Source organism: Lethenteron reissneri, chromosome 23 (assembly GCF_015708825.2).
Source record: "Lethenteron reissneri isolate LAM-NWPU_2019-01 chromosome 23, ASM1570882v1, whole genome shotgun sequence".
NCBI lineage: Eukaryota > Metazoa > Chordata > Hyperoartia > Petromyzontiformes > Petromyzontidae > Lethenteron > Lethenteron reissneri.
This window is the reverse complement of record NC_083801.1, coordinates 16,969,002-16,986,530: the sequence shown is the minus strand read 5'-3', so window position 1 is coordinate 16,986,530 and position 17,529 is coordinate 16,969,002. Positions and strand designations below refer to the sequence as shown.

The following is a 17,529-nucleotide window of genomic DNA, read 5'->3' as shown; positions in this document are numbered from 1 at the left end:
TGTGGTACAAAATAAAAAAAATTCTTACAATTTACGTAATGAGCATCTCAGCCTTACCCTCATGTACACAGCAGGGGGTGGGAGCCAGAGCAGAATGAATGACAGACAAAAGCAGACCATGTCAGTGCTCATTCTGTTCAGGGTTTAACATTTGTTTCACGTATATCTAACATTGACTGTCGTGGCCCCCATTGTGAGTTTGTGTACGCCCCCCATTTAAATAAGGCCGTGCTACAGGGAAACATATACCACGTCTCTTTTATCATTTGCAAAATCCTCCATTGGCTTGTGTTTGGCATCCTCTCCCATCGTAGCTTCTTCCAACTCACTGCCACTCGGGCAGACACTTCTCACGACTTCCCGTTAACCTTTGCACAACGCAAAGGGAGACTTTTTTTTTGTCCGTCATTCAAATTGTCTGGAGAAATATTTGCTTCGCTGTGGTCACTTAATACCGCACCCTCAACACTCTGTTTCACTCCGCGCCAAAGACTTCTTCTGTAATCTTTGTAGGACGGATTCTATAGAGATTCACGCGCACCAACTGACTACATTTTTTTTCTATATAATTTACATGCGATTTCATACGTGAAAAATTCTGGCTCACAACAAAGCGCGGCAGGAGTGAGCGCGTGAGTGCGCGTGTGTGCGAGTGTTTGAGAGCTTGGATTTCGTGGTTAAAAGCAATCAGTCGCTGCGATGACCATGCTGACCACGTCGTCGTTCTGTCGGCTTTGTGCCACAGCCATCAGCCGAGACCGTTTGGCGCAGGGGAGACCGGGACACTCCGGCTCTGGCAAAGTGAAAATTACAGCGGCGCTTGCCACCTCAGTGGAGTGGGCGGGCGGGCGGGAGGCATTTTCCTGCGGCTTCCGCGCCCTCGCGACGGCTCTCAGAAGGCGACGTCTCTCCCCCTCTCCTTGGAGCAGCTCCGGCGAGCGTGCTCAGCGTGAGCGCAAAGTCCGGGGGGGGGGGGCATAGCAACTGGCCTGGGGCTGTCACATTCGTGGAAGCTTTCTGGTCTTGTCGCGCTGTCACGATAATTCGCGATAACTGCTGCTGGTCCTTCTCGGCTCGCAGCAAGAAGCACCTGGGTTCGATTCTAGACTCGGGGGGCGCTTTCCTGCGTGGCGTTTGTTGTGTTCTCTTCTTGTTGTACATGGCTTTCTTCCGGCTCCCTCGGTTTTCTCCCACAACTAACAACCCCCCCCCCCCCCAATGCTACAGGGTATCGACCAAACATCCTCATCCTACAACATTACCTGCAAGTGACCCAATTGGGAGTTACGCACCGCAGTAACATCGCCTGATAAAAATCCGAAAACGTGGCATGACCCTCCTGAAAAGGAGCCCCGAGACTCAGTAAGGCTTTCCTGCATAAACAAGCAGAGCAATAATAACAACAACAACAATAATAAAATAAATACATTCCATGTTCTCGCATCGCCACTCACGACGCGTCATCTGTTTTGGTCCTAGCTTCACATTCGTGTTGTTGTTGTTAAAAAGGGAAGTAAGTGACTAACAGGTCACGGATAAAGCACAGCTCCTTCACACTCAAGCGTCCAGAGCGGGATGGATTGAAATGTGAACCTTCGTGCATAATTGATCATCGGCAGTGACCCAAGCGTTAACCTCTTGCAACAACAGCAACACGTCCAACGGGCACCTGCTCCAGGCGTGAATCACGCGCGCGATACGCTTTGTCTGCACGAGCCACAGGCCCGGCGACACTTCTCGTCCCGAAGTGGCCTTCACTGGGTGTCGAGGGGTGACGCCACAGCGCCGTACCGTGACGAACGATGTCGGCACCACGCGTGCTCTTGGCATGCTATGGCATGTGGCAAGTATGTCGTTTGTAGCAGATATATATTCGTGTCGACGCACGCACGCACGCACGCTGCATGCGCGGAGTGTACGCGCGTGGAGAAATGTGTCAGAAAAAAATACTCCTGGAGAAGAATCAAACTCACTAACGCATGCTTAACGTTTGGTTAAGATTAGCTTCGAGTGCGGGCTTTGAAAGAGTGTTTGGCTTCCGCAGAACTTCGCCTGTTATGATGCAAACACACGGTCATGCTGTAGGGTTAAGAGTTAACAGTGCGGAGCAGCTCCAAGCACAAGACAGAACAAGAGAGCATGGACTGAGTACACGTGACAGGAGTGAGAGTGGGGAGTGAGAGTGGTGAGAGTGGGGAGTGAGAGTGGTGAGAGTGGGGAGTGAGAGTGGTGAGAGTGGGGAGTGAGAGTGGTGAGAGTGGGGAGTGAGAGTGGTGAGAGTGGGGAGTGAGAGTGGTGAGAGTGGGGAGTGAGAGTGGTGAGAGTGGGGAGTGAGAGCAGGGAGTGGCAGTAGGGAAGTGAGAGTGGGTGGGGCGTGTGCACGGTGAGGGTGAGAAATCATTTGAAGCAAGCCACACATTAACCATGATCATGCTCCACAACGAGAACGATGTAACACAACGTGCGTTGCAACACAAATTATGTAATCTTAGTGTTTGCAAAGATAACAATGCGAATACGCGAAGAGACAACGATTATAAAAAGGATAAAATATTCCAGTTTCCATTTAGCGTTGTTAACTCGCACTGACCAGTGTGGTGAAGTATGGTCAAACAACTCCCATGACCAAAACGTACGTGGAGGTCTTGCTCCAGGAGTAGATTGTCAAAAGGCTGTATTCATGAAGGACTGTGCTTACAGCCAAGAGTTGTATAACCATCGTGATAGCAGTCATGCTATGTAACATCGTCATCGACATCATCATGGGATGTGCGTGCCTGTTGCGTGTCCAGTGACAGTGCGGCTTTGACAGACGAATGAACAGAGGAACCCAAAACACGGTCACGCGCTGCGGGAACGTACGTGGATCGCGCTGCACAATCAGCATCGACGCTTCCTCCGTACACGTACAAGCACTCACTGCTCAACTGCAATTTGGAAGGCGCAGAATATTTCACAGACGAGCCTGAGGCTCGAAATCGGCACGTCTGAGACGCTTGTTAAATCGCGCTGCAGTGAGTAAAGTCCTCCAGGCAATGCACAGCGCTCTGCTGAGCTGCATTGGCTTCCTGTTGCCAAACGGACACGTTATACGAGGTCGCACTCGTCGCGATCAAAGTGCCCGCCGCAAATGAACCACAACACCTCGGCGATCTTGTCAAAGAGCTCAAACCAGCGCGCAAACTCCGGTCATCCTCGCAGCGGCTCTTGGCTGAACCATCGGACAAAGACGGCCACCGCATCGCGCGCTTTCCGGCGTGCGTCTGCGGCCGTCTGGAACGCTCTTCCTTCCGATATCAGGAAGCCACTGGGAGCTATGATGCACTTTTAAATCTATATTGAAAACTGATTGCTTTTTGTGTTTAGTTTGTTGTCCTTCCCCTGCACCTCCGATTAGCACGGTTGGCTACGTACGGTGCGAGATAAGTTCAACACGCGCATACAATCAGCCGCTGTAAAGCATTGATGGTATTGACATGCCCTGAACAAGGTCACACGGTTGCCAGATAGTGCAGCTGGTCACACAGTTTTACAAGGACAATCTTTTCACCTTATCGTGCAGTGACACACATTTTTACAACATAGAAAACGGCTTAACACTAATAAGAGATACCTTGAATGATGAACGACTCATTTTTATCCTAAAACTGAGGTATTCATTGGGTATTAGGTTATTTGAGACTGCAACTAATACGTGTAACAATAATTCCAATTCAGAATGCATGCAATTAATATATGTGTAGGAAAACAACATTAAACATTTTTTATGGAAATTAAAATCACAAGGAAAAGGAGTTGTTCCAACCTGCAGGCTTCCCTCTCCTCTCAGGACGGAGTCTCCGAGAAGATGGCGATGTGGAACTTGCTCATCCTCAATTAAAAAAAATTGCAGTAAAAATGAACAAAATGCTCCAAACGTTCAAACCCGAAGAGAGAGCGAGAGAGAACAAAACCAGCACGCAGCGGCCAAGAAGTGCTCCTCCGGTCTCTTCAGCCCGACTCGTGCTCTCCTCCTCCAGCCCCGGGAGGAGAAAAAAACACCACCGGAGTGGCTTTTATATTCGGAGTGGTGGGGGGGGGGGCGCATTGGGGAGGGGCCAGAGGAATTAGCTACAAAGGACAGGCGGGCAATGAGGTTTTGGAAGGACGGACGACGACGAAGAATAATCACGGAACTTTGAGATGTCTTGTTTTAACAGCGACGATGGATGATGGGTCTCCATCGGATTTTCCAAATGTCCACCACGTTTTTTTTTTAATTGTGAAATGCCAACTTAAACTTCCGAAGAAGTTGTCCAAAAAATGCATTCAAACGATTGCTGGAGATTAGTAAAATGTAATCATTAGTCTCAAAGTAGAGCAGGAAAAGCTACAAATGAAACAATACGAATTTGGTTCGTGATCACCCCAGCGTGAAATCAAGCTGCCAGTATTTCTTTTAAAAAATGTTTGTTCTAAAGCACGAACGAGCAAGCTGTAGAATGTGCATTTGTATCGGTAGCTCCAACCAGAACTCAGCCCGACGACAAACCGAACGAGGCCAGGATGCCCATCTTGTCATGCCCCTACGCCGGAGGCAATGCAGGTGTCGCGCGACGAGGAGACGCACACGCGAGCAATATCCACGGTGCCCGCGAAGACCACGGAGGCGGCACCTCGTGGCTACGAGAGGAGCCGTGGCGAAGTCGCTCACCACCCGCCCCCCGCGAGCGAGCGAGTGAGTGAAAGCGCTCTTCCGCTGGCTCACGCAGCGACCCTGCCCGGCTTAAACACAGCCCGGCTTAAACACAGCCCGGCTTAAACACAGCCCGGCTTAAACACATCCCGGCTTAAACATAGCCCGGCTTAAACATAGCCTGGCTTAAACACAGCCCGGCTTAAACACAGCCCGGCTTAAACATAGCCTGGCTTAAACATAGCCTGGCTTAAACACAGCCCGGCTTAAACACAGCCTGGCTTAAACACAGCCTGGCTTAAAACACAGCTCGGCTTAAAACACAGCCCGGCTTAAACACAGCCCGGCTTAAACACAGCCCGGCTTAAACACAGCCCGGCTTAAACACAGCCCGGCTTAAAACACAGCCCGGCAACAATCCTCACGCCGCCGCGGTGGCTCCGCCAGGAACGGCACAGATGCGCATTGGCTGATTGTTACGGGGAATCTAATAAGGAGGAGGCATGAATAACCTCGGGGGGGGGGGGGGGGTAAAAATGTTCACAGCAATTTCCTGAATTGTTTTCTGGACCAAAGCAGAGACGGAGGCTCAGTGGATACGCGAACTCCGCTGCGCTCTCTCATCCTGGCGCGAGGACGGGAACGTCAACAGCGACCCTCTGACGGCGCCAATAGATTCTAGATTTGAAGCTTCGTGACTGCAAGGATTCATATTCTTAGGTTTTTTTCGGTAAAGTCACGTAGGTAAAAAAATTTAATTATTAAAAGTAAAATAAAAATAAAAATCATGACGTTTCGAAGGCAACACAAGCTGTCGGGCTGTGACGGTTCCACCTGAAGACGGAAGCTTGTGTTGCCTCCGAAACGTCGTGATTTATAATTTTATTTTACTTTTATTAATTTTAAATTTTTTACCTACGTGACTTTACCGAAAAAACCTAAGAATATGGCGCCAATCGAACCACGACGATGGCGGCTGCTCTGCAGCCACCAACGTCTCCCGAGTCGTCGCTGTGCAGGGGTACAGCCGGAGCTTAACTTGAGCAGCGGAGCCGGGGAACCCAGAACATCGTTCCGCACCCAGCACCCGAAATCCAGTATGCCTCCCGCTGCGGTTGTGGCAACGATTGCCGTGCCACCGCTTCCAGTTTACCAGTGGCCGAGGAAATATTCGGCGAGAAAATGAATCCTTGGCCACAACCAAAGTGAGAGTGAGAGCATCGAGCAAGTTTAGTCGCATTGAGGGCATTGCTATCGCACGACCGAGTCGGTTTGTTTTATTCTTTAAAACACTTTTGTCTTAATAATGAATGTGATTAACAATTTAGTAAACCCCCTCGTAAGAGTCAAGTGGTGAGCTGACACACGTATTTGACTACCGAAGTCAAATATCTTCATTAAATTTGCAGGACAAATACTGCATTGCACATCTGCAGGGTGCGATGTGCTTTTGTAATAACCCTGAGGGAAGGCCCTAATCTAGCAGTGGATGCACAAAAGGCTCTACATTTACATCCTAAAGCATGTAGTACAGACACATTGTGAAGCACACTGTCATGCAGTAATGCAGGGTGCTCTTATGTTTATGAATGATTACTGTTTGCGTCATGTATCTCTTATCATTGAATGTATTCGGCTTAATGCATACCTTCAGCCAACGGTACACTAAAAGGAAAAAGGAGTAATTTTCCTTGACTCACTGGAACAAATGTGTTCTTCTTTTTAAGAGTTAGGCTGCATGAAAGTTAAAGTCGCAGGTCGCTTCACGAGCTTGATTCTAATGAAGAGAGAAAACTACAGTAATTTCTCTGTCACGAGCATCTCTCGTTCTCAGCCGCAAATCGTGTCTCTGGCTCTCCACGAGACGAGAACGTTGTTCTTCCCGAGCGAATTGCAGACAGAGAAGCGGGGAAATGGGTCACGGGCCAGGCCTTCACGATGGTTGCTGTGAGTGCAAGGAGGGAAAACCCAGGCCCCTGGGAGGGAGTGCCACTGGCTCAACAAATGTTCTATAAATACATTGCAAAAAAAATAGTCGAAAGTAAATTTTTTTTTTAATCCGCAGGAGCAATGCATTGCCCAATTTGTGAGAGGGTGGGGAAAAATGGGCAACTTATTTATTTAGAGCACTCTTTAAGGCCTTACAGCACTTACAATGAATTTTTTATACTCGTTTCACCCTCCATCTGTAAAGCCCGGCGATCGGAGGGGAGGTTTCGCTCGAGCCCTCCTGGGTGAAAGCTCTTGCCGTGGCTGCTGCCTTCCCCCGCACAAGCCCACGAGCACTTCCACGACACTGCTCGCTTCATCTCGCACGCTGCTTCAGGTGGTGCTTGAACTTTGCGTGCGCGCTGCCTACCTAAACTTAGCTACAACTCTTCTTGGTTCTTTCGGTAAAGTCACGTAGAAGGGAAATAATAAAATAATAAAAATTAAACATAATAAAATACAATTCTCACGACGTTTCGGCCACAACGCAAGCAGCCGTCCTCAGGTGAAGAACAGGTCTGACGCTGTATTTCCGACAGACCTGTTCTTCGTCTGAATGATGCTGTCTTTCCGACAGACCTGTTCTTCCCCTGAGGACGGCTGCTTGCGTTGTGGCCGAAACGTCGTGAGAATTATTTTATTATGTTTTATTTTAATTATTTTATTATTTCCCTTCTACGTGACTTTACCGAAAGAACCAAGAAGATGAATCCCTGCAGTCACGAAAGCTTTCAATCGAAACTTAGCTACAATGTTTTGTTATTTTACCAGGTAAGGCCCACTGAGCTATGTAGCTCTTTTTCAGAAGCGACCTAGCTATCACAAATGATAGGTCAACGCGGTGGCTTATCGTGTGTTAAATATCTAGCAGCCAAATAGTCTAAACGCACGTTGATTATAAATGTGGAGGGAAAACCCGAAGGACCCCAGGGAAAAAAATTCACGTGACCACAGGGACAGAGGCACGCAAACTCCAACTATACAGCCATCTTAAACTGGTACAAAACTGACACCTTTATACAAGGCATCATGTTTGCAATAACCGCAACACAAGCAGTCAAAATGCAAACAAAAAGAAACAACTCTGATAATGATATGCAAACAAAAAGAAACAACTCTGATAATGATATGCACTGTCATTATCAGAGTTGTTTTTTTTTTTTGTTGCATTTTGACTGCTTGTGTTGCGGTTATTGCAAACATGATGCCTTGTATAAAGGTGCCAGTTTTGTACCAGTTTAAAGGGTAAAAACCTACTACTATATAGGTCTCATAGTATACAGCCATCGTCAGAGGGCCGGGATCGAACCAACGACCTCCTGTATACCTGGCGGGGTAGTTAACATTTCCTAGCCACCGTGGCGCATACCGAACGAGTGCGGTTTGAATCGCGGAGTGCAGGGACGAGTGGGGGGGGGGGAGCGCCGGTGAAGCGTGCGCCGAGATCTGCCCCACCACCACCACCACCACTGTCCCGCTTCTCTTCACGCCACGGAAGAGAGGATCCCTCCAGCCAACATCGCGTTGAGCGCCCCTCTCGTAACGCGGCGACGCTGAACGGAGCACGGGCAGACGACGCCACAATTTTTTTGTTGTTGTTCAAACTTGGCGCAGTTTGGCACGGGAGAAGAAAAAAAAACCCCAGCCACAAATTTAGCGAAACGTCTTCGCAATGTTCTTTAGATTCAAAAGAATATGTTGGGTACTTTTTGAGTGTACGCATCCAGAAGGCAGATATTCTTTTACACATCCAGAGCACAGTCGATGCATTTGCATGCCTTGTGTAAGAAACAAGGTCATTAATTGAGACACCATGGATAGTGTAAAAAAGGGGGCAAAATGCTTTCCTAACAAGACAATAAAAGCCAGAATATAAAGTGTAAAATACACATCAGAGCAATATGTACCTGACATTACATAAAGAGGGACAAAATGCTTTCCTAACAAGACAATAAAAGCCAGAATATAAAGTGAAAAATACACCTCAGAGAAATATATATATATAACATTGCATAAAAAATAACCAGAGCCATACAGCAATAAATAAAAGCAGAGCGCAGCGCCCGTAATACCCCTACCTTCATTCGAGTGACCTTTCCACGCCACCAAATCCACGTTCATCACGCCACTCTGGCCGCCTTCACGGTCATTTCAGCCACAGTTTTAGCTGCCTGACGAGTACAGGGTCCTCGGACAGAAGTCACCAGCGGCACGGGGATGGGGGGGAAACCGCGAATAAATCTCACCCTCGCCTCTGCTCGCATCACCGAGCACCGTGCGGAGTAAATAGCGTGCGACGTTTTTAAAAAAAAAAAAATCAATGCTGTGATTTCGACGTGCGCCCCAACGGTATTACATAATCGCTGGAGACGCGTCCTGCACGGGGCGTCTTTGCGGCGCGTACGTTTGCATTTTGAACATCGTTCTTGTGCAACGGTTGCGAAATAACGCGATGAATACAGCCAGTATTGATCCTGCAAAGCAATCCCCAGCTGTCGTCGTCGGATGATTTCCTTGTCAATGATTGTTCGTATCTGCACCCCGTGGGGTGTGTTTTCCAGTATCAAAATGATGAAAAATAGGCTTCTTTCTGGCAATCAAACAAGTGTTAATATGACCGCTCAAGCCGAGCTATGAATACTTTGATACTTCCATTGCCTTTGTATTCTGTTCGCCTTTTGGCGTTCTCTGGTGAGACCAGGCCATGACGAAGGCTGCCTCTCTGGTGTCGGCCAATTAGTTGCAAAGACATCGCATATATAATTATCAGAGCATGTTTGTTTACATCTTTTGCCACAAGTACGTGCAGGCTAATACAGCTCGTAACGCCTTGTAATAGGTATCATCTATTTGGTGTTTGAACATCTTAACAGCTGTGTTACTGCCAGAAAGGGTAAAGCCTATTCTTATTTGTGTACGTCTCTGCCTGTCACGTGTGGTTGCACAGCGAGCTTGGGTCAACTGGCCCACACAGTTCAACCCTCACCTCCATCCCCGCTTCCCCCCTCCCCTGCCCACCACCCACACGCCACGCCAGTTTCCTTCATCATCACGAGCAGGTGGCACTGGCAATGGAAAGCGTTTCCATCTTCACGGCAGCGTTATGCGTGCTTTGACTTAACTCCATTAACCACGCTTTTAGTCGTACCACGGCTCAGCCTTGAAGGGCATGGGGACAAAAAAACACACATCTGGGAAATCGTCCACCGTTCCTAACAAGGCACTGACAGGAGACGCCACCGTGTGACCATCAGTGGTCCACAAGTAACAGTTTGCGAGCCGGCCACGGCACCAGCAGTCACCTCGTCCACAAATGGCGTGCGACGGTTGTACACCGCACTGAACGATGGAGCCCATTGTAAACTGCCGTCAGTTCCTGGAGGTACACAAGTGGCATGCACTCAGTGTCTTCAGAAGCCATCAAGTGGATTCAAATTGGGACATCCGAATTATGATTGTTACTCAAACCATGTCCACGCCAAGAAGCGAGGACCCAGCTGAGTGCTGGATACGTGTGTGGCACTGCACAGCCTCCCATTTGCCACAAGGCAGTCGACTTTGGGGATAAAGAGCGATTCAGAGAACTAGATTTGAAGCTGTCGTGACTGCAAGGATTCATACTCTTAGGTTTTTTTCGGTAAAGTCACGTAGGTAAAAAAATTTAATAAAAAAATTACTAAAAGTAATAATAGAAATAAAGTAAAATAATAAATCACGATGTTTCGGAGGCAACACAAGTCTCCATCATCAAGTGGGACCGTCACAGCTAAAATTACTGCATCAAGTAATTTTAGCTGTGACGGTCCCACCTGATGACGGAGACTTGTGTTGCCTCCGAAACGTCGTGATTTATTATTTTATTTTCATTACTACTTTTATTAATTCTTTATTTTATATTTTTACCTACGTGACTTTACGGAAAAAAACCTAAGAGTATGATTCACAGAACCTCTGTTGTCTTTATGACACCAAATGTTTTGGGTCGCTCAACGTATGCCACGACTATAACAATCACATTCGTCGAATTGCCCAAAAATGCCTCGTTAAGTAATGGTTAGAAAGTGTGATCGGTCCTTTTCGAGTATTTCTGAAAAGCGACTTTAAACCAAATCTGCCAGCCAACTTCGATATCTGTACTGTGCCAATCCCTGCACATCGCTGCCTCTGCAAATCTCAATGTGTGACACCCCGTCTTTATTGTGGACACACATCTGCTCAGTAGAAGAACGATTTCTCACAAATATGAACACAAAAAAGACACATTTTACAAATTATACCAGATTATTATAACTCAAAGAATGGCCTCATGCGTTTCCGTTACGGTTAATAGATGGCATTGCAGTATCCTCCATAACTGCCGTTGACACAGTGTTGCAACTGCACCGATTCATGACTCTATGTTATTTCTGAGACAGAGATTGGAAGAATCGTAGCAACTTGCATCCTTTAGTCGCAAAACAACGATGATATCGTCTCTGCTTCTGCAACTCAGAATCACAAACCAATACAAGCCACCACATCTGCTGTCCATTACCTGTTCACGGCCTTTGTTTTGCATTTACACGGACAACTAATTCTTGACTTAAAAAAGCAAGACACGCAGCAACATATCACATTGGCGTTCCCGTGTATGTAGGGATGATCTGAGTCTGAATCGTTCATAATTTCTCGGATAATGAGGATTGCTCTCTTCAGTGTCAGGGCAGCATGAATAGTCAATCTAACCACAAAAATTACTTCTTTTATTGGCATTCATAATCACTGCACGTCAGTCACTGGTAATTATCAATCATCCTTGACGCCCAAAGCTTGGCCTGATCTCGCGAATCGGCGGCACGCGCGAAAGGCCAAATCTGAAATGGGGTGGCGATACCATTTTACCCGTGAGTTTGTCTTGTTCAACCGTGTTCACAATGCACATCCTTTATGTATGAGAAGCCGCGCAGTAGACGCTCATATGCACATTGCGGCGTACCTTGACACTAATTGACTGAGACAAGTCATTCTATTTATAGTCTGCTGTATGAAAACAGCCATTACTGCCCTCGTGCGTGGCCCAATGAGTGTGGTAACATGTCAAGGGCAAATGCTTTTTCATCGCCATTAGCGTGCCACAAATTAAATTACAATGAAGCAGACATGTTCCCAATTTCTAATATTTCCAGGGAAATTATACTTAAGAAACCCTTAGCAGAGCTTCTGGACATGTTCGTCCTCAATCTGTTTTTTGCTCAGCGCAGGGTCAATGCGTCCATTCACACCGATGCTCACGAAGGCTCCATCATTAAACTCAGCGCTGCGGGTTTGTCGAGTGTGGTGCGTGCGGTGTGAGCTCTGCGCGCCGGACACAGTTGACAGCACGGGCAAGGTGTTATGATGACACTGGCAACGCGCAGACTGCATCGTAAAATACGTAAACAAGTAAGTTAACAGCCAGCTTACGTTGCCGTGTATTTATTCGTTCTGTAATTTTCGCAGATTAATGTTCAGCATCAAATGCGCGTGTGTTTATCCCTCACACGACATTGCCCCCCCCTGATGGAAGCAGCAGCAGGAGACCTTTGCGCCGGCGTAGCGGTGTGAAATGTGCGTCAGATCACCCTGCTACGGTGGCTAATTATATCAAACTACCATCATCAGTCTCCTCGGCCCATCGCCACCATTCACGGTGTCGCGACGCGACAGCCTCTCTGCTGCTCGCAGGACCCATCTCTCGACTCTTCCATTTGCACGGGCAGGAGATACTGGTGAGCGGGTCTGCTGCGTCGACTTGCTGTACCGTCGTTAGTCTCCGACATCATCCATACTCCCGTCGAAGCGATGCCTCCTGCCCAGGCCCACTTTACTTTAACTCAACAGTCACCGTGACGTCCCGAACTTGCACGTGTCCTCCGATTCATGGTTTCCTCTTTTGTCCCCTCAGTGCAATCGCAAGCGTGCTTGTATATGTTGCGTTGCGCTGTTTTCCAGCTTTCTTTCCATTTAAAAAATCAAAGCTCATATTTCGTTTCAAATCTCTACGCCATAGCTGGTAACACACACCGATTAAAACCTGCTCTGCTTGAGGCAACTGTATTTTGTCATTCATCCCGGTCCACCTTCAATCATGTCCTGAAATTCATTTTCCACGAGCAGTTCTCAGAAAATCTGAAATTGTGTCAATAGTTGCTGCAATTGTGTTCATGTTTTCATTGCTCCAATCCAACTTTTTTGTGTAAAAGCTTCTCTCCGTAAACAACGTTGGCTAATTAAGGACAAAAACAGGAAAGATAGCATCAAAATCTAGGTCAAGAGGCAGCAAGATTTAGACGAAGTCTAAGCAACAGATTATAAGTGTCTCGAAAAGCAAAATGAGGAAATGGATGGAATACCTAGTATAGTGATGGATTGCGCGTTGAATATTTGGGGGGAGATGAACAAGCAAACAGAAATCAAGTTATCTAGAACCGCAACAGGCATTGAACAATGCCAGCGATATGAAAAGAGGCAAACTTTCTCAACAATAGATAGAAAAAAACAAAACTCTGTAAAATTGTTGGGAAGATAATGAGAAATAAATCAGAGAAAAGCGCAAACATGATTGATGACATTATTCTGGGCTGTGGGAGCAGGAAATCAGCAAAAGGAGGTTAGTGCTTGGCAATTCACAAATGGGAACTGGTAAAAATATAAAACCATAACACATGTAACACATACAGTAGAACGTTTAACATTAGTGGAAGGATAATATATCTCCCAGGAATGAACTGCTTTTCAGATGAAAAGGGGGAATTTGAAGAAGCACACTCTGCCTTTGGCCCAGATGGCATAGCTGTGGACATCATCAAAGAATTGGGACCAGCCTTAGTACAATATTAGTGAACCTATTTACTAAATGTTTACACACAAATTACATACTTCAATCGCGTAAACATGCCCGAATCATTCTTCTATTCAAATATTCAGACGAAACTAAGTCGAAGAATTACAGACCCATTAGTAGGCGCTTATCGCACATGTATAAAATTTTCACGCAAGATCTTTATCTTCGGGAATAGCGTAATGGTGACTTTCGAGGCCAACTCCCCAAGGGAGTATGCAGGGTTTAAGTGAAGCTTTTTCTACAATTGATCACGTACACACTTGCAATCAGAGTCAATAAATATAAATATATGAAAATCAAATGCCATTATGCCTCGCCTCTGTAGGCGATGGATGACAAGGCATTTGACTCGGTAGAAAGTGACTCAATAACCAAAGCTATCACGAAAGCATTATTACGTCACCTCAAGTGACGTAACTTTAGCGATTCCGATTTGTCTATGCCGCCGATATTAGTTTATTCAGTGAAAACAACTTGAAACGAGCGGGTTATCAAATAATTCACCGTAGAAATATATCAGCATTGTTCAAGTTTTTGCTACCTTCGGTGGTACCATTTTTTTGTTCTGGCTCATGCACTCGTGTCAGAAGGTGAGTCGGGAAAGGAGAGGCGCTTTTTGCCAAATTGTTATATCGGTGTATTGAGAAGAGAGAAGAAGAAAAAAACACACAAAACAGTGAATTGCATGCGTAAGGCGGAAAAGTTGACTAAAATGAATGAAGAGCAAAGTTCATAGGGCCAGGATGTAGACATCGCTTTAAGTGGACTCGGGACGCCAGTCAGGTGCTTGCTCAGCAGATCTCTCATCCTCGTGATAGCCGAGTTCGGTGACATTGTCCCCGTCACCGCATTTTGAGCAACGAAGAACGAGTACCTGGGTCGTCATTCGTATAAAATCCCAGTGCTAACAACGTGCTAGCCACCGCCGCAGCATGCAGGCCCCATGTGTACACCGATTCCCATGGTCAACGGACGTCAAAATCTATTACGGTATCGTATTACCTTACAGTATTACATTGTTCTAAATATCAAAATTCATGCAATCAGTAACATACACATTGGATATGTGTATTTTTTTTTCTATAGCCGAGGTTCGCAGTTTATGGCATTCAGAGGCAGGAAATGTGGTACAATTACCAACACAACTCCAAAAAACAAAAGGACAATACCTCACCACCAGATTACACACCCCACAGCTGTTAGTTCATGGTTAATGTTTTTTTTTCGAGGTGCAGCTGTGGGAACAAATTCAGGCCACACAGTTCCTAGACACAGCAGTTATCAGAGTAAACTTTGAAACGTACGGTCCGTTGTTCAATCTGACGCTGCCTGAAGGCCTCCCAGTGGTGGTCGTAGATGCTATAGGTGCCATCTCTGTGGGTTGGTCATGGGAGCTCAGGGCCAGTTCATTCATCACTCGCACCTGATCTTAGCCGTGGCCAGCAATTTAACTCAGGTCACCGGGTCCATTGCCAAGTGTGCTAACCACTGCGCCACTGCTCCATCCCGCCGTCGTGATAGTACGTGTCCAAAAAAATAGGAAGCAATCTCATTGAATAATCCATGGCTGCTGTCAGTGTTCGGTGAGGCAGCAGCAGCAGGAGCAGCAGCAGGAGCAGCGCCACGGTGCATTTGCTTAATTGTTTGAGCCACATTACCACTTTGATTAAACGTTGCAGGCAGAGGTAAAATCGTCGCTTTCACGGTGTTGTGGAAGAGACGCTTTTGGTATCCATTAATTCCCCAGACACAACCTCCAAGTGTTTACTTTTCATCCCAGTGATCGGCATATCGAGTTTATTATGCACAGCCTGTAACCGTCGGGCCTCAGAAACTTAGCACAGTAGCACCAGGCCCGGATAGTGCTTGGATGGGTGACCACCATGCACAAGCAGGGTGTGTTAACTGCCTGCAGGTCTACTCAGTGGGCAGACAGAGGGGGCGGGGGGGGGGGAAACCATAAAAACCCCATTGTTGCACTTTACTATCTATGGTCTCCCCGCACTCACGTGCTTGGTGAAGTACGTTCAAATAACCCCCCACCCCCTGCAACCAGCTCAGAGGTCCCCCCAACTGGAAGTGACTTGACAAAAGTGGCTGCGCCCGTACAATCGGTATCTTCGGCCGGGGATCAGATCGCGTAAATATAAATGTGTCGTAAACCCACCACCACCCGACACAGCCAATTGGGTAAGGTTTGTCGCGTAAAAACACAACGTGCCAAGTCAGTTGCTACTTCAGCACACCGGGTGCGTTGGAGAGTAAACCCAGAGCAACATTTAACAATGTGAGAGCCTTCTTCTTGGTTCTTTCGGTAAAGTCACGTAGAAGGGAAATAATAAAATAATAAAAATAAAACATAATAAAATAATTCTCACGACGTTTCGGCCACAACGCAAGCAGCCGTCCTCAGGTGAGAATTAATTTATCATGCTTTATTTTTATTATTTTATTATTTCCATTCTACGTGACTTTACCGAAAAAACCAAGAAGATGAATCCCTGCAGTCACGAAAGCTTTAAATCGAAATGTGAGAGCCGCCTACCTCTCACGCCCTGTGCACGTGCACCCAGTTCCAAAGAAGAGACCCCCGGTGGACGTCTCCCGGACAATGGGGTTATTTTTCTGGGAACTGTCCCCACTAACGCGGATTGCGTAATGCGATTTTGAAACCAAATTAACTCGACACTCCATCGCAACTATCGCGCTGAATCTCCGATCGACGGTGCATCACAGCGGGAGAGTGCGTAACGGGAACGCTGGGAGATTTAATCTTATACAGTACGTTGCACATGACGAAGAGCGCAAATTCTGTAAAGGATTCCTTTCGTTTGTTCCACTTGATGAATTATAAAGCCATTTAGAGACAGGGACGAAACGCGAAGGGGTACGTCGCCAAAACAGAAATGCACTCGAAGGGGCTTTTCTTAAAGTTCACTTTAACACATCCATCAGCGATGACCTCTGTTTCAATGTAAAATATTGCCTGTGTGTGGGCAAAAAAAAAATCCATGATGCAGGAATAAGGATTGAATTATGTTTGAGTCCACATAACAAACACAAAACAGCACACGATAATAAATTGATGAGGGTGGTATCCCAGAACTATGAATACTGGAATGTACAAACACAAGTCAGTGGCTCGTGCCATACGCTACAAGTTGATGTGGCTACTGGATTACTGCAGACACTGCCTTGTGAATTATAAGCACAAATATTATTGTTGTTATTTTAAGCACAGTGCATTATCTTGCTCCTCCTGCATGTGTAGGGGGTCACCACCTTTCCCACCAGATCCAGACATGTCTCTCAGTCAGCGGAGGTCCATTAGAACGGTGCATTGTACCGTAACAAAAGTTCCAACACAACGCCCGTACCGAATATCGGTACAAATCAACGCCTGCCACCCGAACGCGGATAGCTGCTAAATCCCAGACTGTCCGGGTTCACGCCCGGAAAGGTGGCAACCCCAATTCGTGTGCTCAAAACAGTTTCTGGCCTGCAGATTTAAAATCTGCGCTTAAAGTTCACTTAAGACTGAGGGCCACATGTGACTTCCCGACTGCGGGTGATTGTGCCGAGTTGACATTTTACCGCAGAACAATTGGCAGGATGCTTATTAAGGCGTGCAGAGAGGGAACAGGCAGCGCAGGAAACGGGGGACAGCCACGCCCCGTGCGCTCTCCCCCTGGGGTCACTCAAGAGTCGAGGTTGTTGCTGCGCAATAATCCCGGCAAGGAGGCAACCGGAGACGAATCGAGAAACCTTCCCAAGCGGGCAGAGGGGACTAGAAGGGAGGGAGGTCGTGATATTTAAAGAGTTTTAAATAGGGCCCTACGTTTTATATATATAAAAGTATTAAGTATTTTCATGGCTACAATTAACAACAGCACAAACTCTACACGCCGTGCTAGACCGGGACCAATACCATCGTGAAGTCGCACACGCCGTTAGGCAGCACTCAAGAAGAAGAAGTGTTTTCTCCGGTAACTATCAATAAAAT

The 17,529-nt window shown here is 46.8% G+C and overlaps 1 protein-coding gene across 5 annotated transcripts in view; it reads right to left on the bottom strand.

The window, feature by feature from the left end:
• Positions 1-17,529, bottom strand: part of RAPGEF4 (Rap guanine nucleotide exchange factor 4) — an 88,614-nt gene that overhangs the window by 50,346 nt on the left and 20,739 nt on the right. Inside the window, exon 1 of one of the 5 annotated variants that reach the window (XM_061557549.1) lies at positions 3,806-4,008. The exons of the other annotated variants lie outside the window; for them this stretch is intronic. The gene's annotated coding sequence lies outside the window, so the exon portion shown is untranslated. Of the gene's footprint in view, positions 1-3,805; positions 4,009-17,529 lie in introns of those variants that run through there. 5 annotated transcript variants of the gene reach the window in all.